Below are 7,242 nucleotides of genomic sequence, written 5' to 3'. Positions count from 1 at the left end.
TGGGAGACTCAAGCCTCAGTTCCTGGCCTAGGCAGGGCAGGCCACATGTTGTTATGGTTGAGTCGACCAGATGGGAATCAGCAGGGGGTTTGTAAGGAAACTGCATTAATTAGGAAAAAGCAAACATGACTGTCACTCCAGTCTGCCAGCCCCTTCCTCTGATTTCCCTTGCAATTCCCCCAGCCCCACGTGGTCTCCATCAGATCATCTCTCCCTTCACCTTCCCACCCCTTTCCGTTGCCTGTGCTCCTTCAAGGCTCACATCTGCGCTGCTCTTGGCTCTGACCCCTCTTCCTGGGTGAGGTGGGAGGAAGGCTGGAAGAGCACATCCATCCACAGCTGGGACCAGAACCTCCCCATCCCTGAAGCCACAGATGGGCTGACCTAACTCCTTCCTGGGCTCTGGCCTGAGCCTCACTGTCCTGTTAGCCAGCAGCACATCACTCGACCAGATCATCCCTGCTGCGAATTTAAGTTTTCCTTGGCAAAATGAACATTTCTGGGTTCATCTCCTGTGGGTTTCCCTGAACATCTTCATTGAGAAGGTTTACTTGGGATGTAAGTTTATCTCCAGAATTAAGACAGAATCCAGGACAAGGTGTGGAGGAAGAAGGGCGGTCTCCTTGGGAAATGGGGTAGAACCAAGGGGGCTGGGCTCCTCCAAAGAAGAGGTGATAGAAGAAATAAAGAGAGGTTCAGAAATAAAGAGAGGTTCCTCAGCCTCCCTTCTCTCATATATGTGTATACAGTGTCATTGCTGCTCTTCGATTTCCAGGATTGCCACTGCAGCTGGAAATAGTTCTCATGCATGAGAATGACTCTGTCAACAACCCTAGAGACTTAGGCTCAGAAAAAGACCCTTACTTTGTTTGGGTGGCAGCTAACCATCTGCAGCTCCCAGACAAGGGCCCTGACCCCCTTTTATTCCACAGCACTGTTGTACTTACAAAAAGAATCCACAGCATACTCAACTAGGGAGAAGGGAATAAAAGACTCACTGATTGAATAGAACATACTGTTTTTGGAGTAGGAAGCTAGATATTAGAAAAAATTTTGGGCCAGGTGCAGTGGCTCACGCCTGTAATCCTAGCACTTTGGGAGGCCAAGGCGGGTGGATCACCTGAGGTCAGGAGTTCAACAGCAGCCTGGCCAACATGGTGAAACCCCGTCTCTACTAAAAATACAAAAAATTAGGCAAGCCTGGTGGCGGGCATCTGTAATCCCAGCTACTCGGGAGGCTGAGGCTGAGGCAGGAGAATTGCTTGAACCCCGGAAGCAGAGGTTGCAGTAAGCTGAGATCGCACCACTGCACTCCAGCCTGGGCGACAGAGTGAGACTCTGTCTCAAAAAAAAAAAAAAAAGAAAGAAAGAAAGAAAATATTTTGAATTGAAAGCAAGCTAAAAGCAGCCAGGCACAGTGGCTCATGCCTGTAATCCCAGCATTTTGGGAGCCCAAGGCGGGCAGATCACCTGAGGTCAGGAGTTCAAGACCAGCCTGGCCAACATGGTGAAACCCCGTCTCTACTAAAAATACAAAAATTAGCCGGGCATGGTGGCAGGCACCTGTAATCCCAGCTACTCGGGAGGCTGAGGCAGGAGAATCGCTTGAACCCAGGAGGCGGAGGTTGCAGTGAGCTGAGATTGCACCATTGCACTCCAGCCTGGGGGACAAGAGTGAGACATCGTCTCAAAAAAAAAAAAAAAAAAGCAAGCTAAAGCTTAGCAATTGGAGATTGGAGATTGCACTTCCAGACAGTGAAATAGTACATAGCCATTAAAAATAGTGCCAAAGTATGCCTGTAGTCCCAGCTACTCAGGAGGCTGAGGCAGGAGGATTGTTTGAGCCCAGGGGGTTGAAGCTGCAGTGAGCCATGTTCAAGCCACTGCACTCTAGCCTGGGTGACAGAGCAAAACTCCATCTCTGAAAAAATAAACAAATAAAGATATATATATATATATATATATGTATATATATGTGTGTATATATATGTGTGTATATATATGTGTGTGTGTGTGTATATATATATGGTGCCAAATGACAGAAAAAGAGACGACTGGAACTAAATAGAGATTCCAGAAAACAGACCAGATGAAATGCAGTGGGGAAAGTGTGAAATTTTTAATTAGTCGGGCATGGTGGCGGGCACCTGTAATCCCAGCTGCTCGGGAGGCTGAGGCAGGAGAATCGTTTGAACCCAGGAGGTGGAGGTTGCAGTGAGCGGAAGTCACACCATTGCACTCCAACCTGGGCAACAAGAGCAAAACTTCGTCCCAAAAAAAAAAAAAAAAAAAAAAAGGAAAAGTGTGAAAATTTTAAATGGTGCTAGGTCAGTTAGATATTGAAACTATAGGGGAAAAATTAATCTTAATCCCAGTTTCAGACCACATAACAAAACAATTCCAGATGACTCAAAGATCTAAACGTGAAAAGTAAACAATAAAGTTTTTAGAAAAAAAGACAGAAGAACATCTTCATGACCTTGAAGAGGACAAAAATTATTATTTATTTTTTACTTTTTTTAGAGACACCTTCTTACTCCATCACCCAGGCTGAAGTGCAGTGGCGTCATCATAGCTCACTGTAACCTCAAACACTTGGGCTCAAGTGACCCTCCCCACCTTAGCCTTCCAAGTAACCTGGACTGCATGCATGTACCCAGCTAATTTTTTTTTTTAATAAGGTCTCACTCCCATTGCCCAGGCCGCTGGAGTGCAGTGGCACAATCATGGCTCACTGCAGCCTTGACTTCCCGGGCTCAGGTGATTCTCCCACCTCAGCCTCTTAAGTAGCTGAGACTACAAGCACGTACCACCGTGCCTGGCTAATTTTTTTGTGTATTTTCAGTAGAGATGGGGTTTCACCTATTGCCCAGGCTGGTCTCAAACTTCTGGGCTCAAGCAATCGTCCTGCCTCAACTTCTCAAAGTGTTGAGATTACAGGCATGAGCCACCATGCCCAGCCAGAAAAAGAATTGAAAAGGAAACAAAAAGCATCAACCATAAAAGAAAAAAACTGATAAATTGCACTATATTAAAATTTTTAAAATACTCCTCATAAAAAGAAAAAAAAAACTACAGGAGAATGAAAAGGCAACCCACAGAGAGGGAGATGACATTTGAAGTACATATATTCAAGAAAGGATAAGTATCCAGAATATATAAAGAATTACAAATCAATAAGAAAAAGACAGGCCAGGAGCTGTAGCTCATGCCTGTAATCCCAGCACTTTGGGAGGCTGATGCAGGAGGATCACTTGAGGGGAGGAGTTCAAGACCAGACTGGGCAATATAGTGAGACCCTGTCTCCACAAAAAAATTAAAAACAAGCTGGGTATCAGGCTGGGCATGGTGGCTCTTGCCTATAATCCTAGCACTTTGGGAGGCCGAGGTAGACAGATCACCAGAGGTCAGGAGTTCGAGACCAGCCAGGCCAATATGGTGAAACCCCCGTCTCTACTAAAAACATAAAAATTAGCTGGGCGTGGTGGCGGGAGCTTGTAATCCCAGCTACTCAGGAGGCTGAGGCAGGAGAATTGCTTGAACCCAAGAAGCAGAGGTTGCAGTGAACCGAGATCATGCCACTCCACTCCAGCCTGGGCAACAGAGCTAGACTCCATCTCAAAAAAAAAAAAATTAGTTGGGTATCATAGTGTATGCCTATAGTCCGAGCTCCTCAGGAGGCTGAGGCTGGAGGATCACTTGAGCCTGAGAGGTCAAGCCTGCAGAAAGCCACGAATGTGCCACTGCACTACAGCCTGGGTGACAGGGAAGTCCTGTCTTTAAATAAATAAATAAATAGAAAAAAGAAAAGCAAAACACAGGCAACCCAACATAACATGAGCCAAAATATTAAACACACATTTTACAAAAGAGATGTCTAAATGGCCTATATTGCTATATAAACTGCGTGCTTGAAATTTATTGGCTAGGTGTGGTGGCTTATGCCTGTAATCTCAACACTTTGGAAGGCCGAGGCAGGTGAATAATTTGAGGTCAGGAGATCCATACCAGCCTGTCCAACATGGTGAGACTCTGTCTGTACTAAAAACACAAAAATTAGCTGGGCATGGTGGGGTGCACCCGTAATCCCAGCTACTTGGGAGGCTGAGGCAGAAGAATCACTTGAACCCGGGGAGCGGAGGTTGCAGTGAGCCAAGATCGCACCATTGCACTCCAGCCTGGGGGACAGAGTGAGACTCCATCTCAAAAATAAATAAATAAATAAATATAAATAAATGGTCTATAAACATATGAAAAGTTACTCATCTTCATTAAGCATCAGAGAAATGTAAGATAAATACATGGTGAGATCCTACTACACGCCAACCAGAATGGCAAGATTAAAAGTACCAAAAAAAAATCAAATATTGACAAGGTGTGGAGCAATTAGAACTGTCACACACAGTTGATACCAGAGTAAACTGGTACAATCATTATGGAAAATTGTTTGACAGTATCTAGCCTGGCCTTCGGGCCAGACATGGTGACTCGTGCCTGTAATCTCAGCACTTTGGGAGGCTGAGACAGGCAGATTGCTTGAGCCCAGGAGTTCAAGACCAGCCTGGGTAACATGGGAAAACCCCACCTCTACAAAAAATACAGAAAATTAGCCAGGCATAGTGTCGTGTGCCTGTAGTCCCAGCTACTCAGGAGGCTGAGATGGGAGAATCACCCGTGCCCAAGAAGTCTGGTCTACCATGAGCCATGATCACGCCACTGCACTCCAGCCTGGGTGACAGAGCAAGACTCTGTCTCAAAAAAAAATTAAATTTAATTTAAAAAGGCTTTTGTAAAAACTGTCAAGGCAATATCTTCTACTAAAGCTGAGCATAGGCATACCCTGCAACCTAACAGTTCTACTGCTAGATAGGCCCCAAAGAAGTTTATTCTTGTGTTCACCAAGAGTCACGTAGAAGAATGTTACAGCACTATTTGTAGTAGTCCCAAGTGGAAAGTATCTAAATTCTATCAACAGAAAAAAAAAGTGATTTTTAAAAATATGGTATATTCACAGTGGTATATTATATAAAGGTCAAATGCAGGGAAAAGTAATGTATCGTGCTAAAAGTCAGGATAATGATTACCCTTGAGGGGTAGTGTCTGGAAGGGGACACAATGGGGTGTTCTAGAGTGCCAGTCATGTTCTGCTTGAACATGCCACTCTACTCCAGTACGGGTAGTGTGTTCCCTTTGCAAAAATTCATCAAGCAGTACACTGATGATTTGTGTGTTTTGTTGTTTTTTTGTTTGTTTGTTTTGTTTTGTTTTGTTTTTTGAGACAGAGTCTCACTCTGTTGCCCAGGCTGGAGTGCAATGGCACGATCTCGGCTCACTGCAACCTCCCCCTGCAGGGTTCAGGTGATTCTTCTGCCTCAGCCTCCTGAGGAACTGAGATTACAGGAGCCGACCACGCCCAGCTAATTTTTGTATTTTTAGTAGAGATGAGGTTTCACCATGTTGGCCAGGCTGGTCTCGAACTCCTGACCTTAAGTGATCCACCTGCCTTGGCCTCCCAAAGTGCTGGGATTATGGGCGTGAGCCACTGTACCCAGCCTGTGTATTTTTCTTACATAGGTAATACTTTAAAAGATGTGTTGTTGTTTTTTAAAGCTAGTCTCCTGATCCAAACCTGGTCTCACGGAATTGTAGGGACTAATCATAAATGGATTCAGAAAAATAAGATATTACAAGGCAAAGAATATCCACAGTATTATTTCATCTTGCTAAATGTAAACAATGCATATCTCTGGATTTTAGATGACATTTATTTTCTTTTTACTTTATTTATTGTTTCATTTTTCTACAATGATCACATGTTACCTGTCATAGTTTTTTTTAAAATAAAATTTGGTTATGATAAGTTAAGATAAGATAATGAGAAGAGGGTTGGCACTCGAATGCTTTAGCTCACTGTGTTCAAAGCAAGCCCTGGGTGGGGCTCTGTTGCTGCCCTTGTCTCTACTGGATTCCTGGAAGTTGGAAATGGGTGAAGAAACAGGGGATGTGGTACAAACACAAAAGGTCATCTATACATCTATAAGCTCAAGGTCATCTCTACAGAAAAAACTTGGAAGCTATAAGGAGAGTCAAAGCTTTCTTGATCCTGGCTGGGACACCTAGACCTATACCCCACTAAGACCCTCTGCTTCACTCCTAATCCATGTGTCAGTCTCTACCACCTTGATTGACTTTTAAGTTTCCCCTTCACCGGTTTACCTTTGCTAAATGAGATGTTTTAATGTACCCCAATGCTGCATTTCTCCTGTTCTCCCTGTCTATAGTGATGTTACTCACACTTTCCATACAGCAGCTGCTCTGCATCCTCCTAGCCTATTAGGGTGACGGTCCCAAATGGATGATGGGCTCCTCTCCCACTCATCAGAAAACATGCTATGTCATTTAATAAGCCTGATTTTCCCATCTATGAATCAGAGAAGGATAGGAAGAACTGAGTTGTGAATGATTTTCCTTTCCTATGGAGCTCCAGAGGAACATCCTATACGTCCCACAAATCTAAAAGAGGAAAAACTGGGCAGTTGTATTTTCTCTTTGGTACCGTAAGCTTCCTTACAACACAAGTGAGTCCAACTTATGAAAACAGTCCTCTCCATAACTGCTCTATTAACTAGCTTATGTTTATTGAGCCCTTTTGTTTTGTTTTGTTTTGTTTTTGAGACGGAGTTTCACTCTTGTCGCCCAGGCTGGAGTGCAATGGTGCAATCTTGGCTCACTGCAACCTCCGCCTCCTGGGTTCAAGCGATTCTCCTGCCTCAGCCTCCCAAGTGTTTGGGATTACAGGTGCCCACCACCACACCTACCTAATTTTTGTATTTTTAGTAGAGACAGGGTTTCACCATGTTGGTCAGGCTGGTCTTGAACTCCTGACCTCGGGTAATCCACCCACCTCAGCCTCCCAAAGTGCTGGGATTACAGACATGAGGCACCACACCCGGCCGATCACTTATGTTTTATCACATCTAATCTTCCGGGTCTAGTCCTCCCCTAGGCCCTATAAAATAGATTCTACTCATTCATTCAACAAGTATATATTGTACTCTTATTATGTGTCAGGAACTATTCTAAGTGCTGGAGATGTGCGAGTCAACAGAAAACAATGTTCCTGACTTCATGGAGCTTACAGTCTAGTGAGAAGACACATACAAAACAAACATAAAACTGAAATTGTCCTAAGCACTAAGATGGAGAGGCATCTGGTGCTGAGAATGGGCAGTCAAGCAAAAC

This window comes from Pongo pygmaeus, chromosome 5 (genome assembly GCF_028885625.2).
Source record: "Pongo pygmaeus isolate AG05252 chromosome 5, NHGRI_mPonPyg2-v2.0_pri, whole genome shotgun sequence".
Lineage (NCBI taxonomy): Eukaryota > Metazoa > Chordata > Mammalia > Primates > Hominidae > Pongo > Pongo pygmaeus.
The sequence above is the reverse complement of the archived record's forward strand: the minus strand, read 5'-3'. Positions refer to the sequence as shown.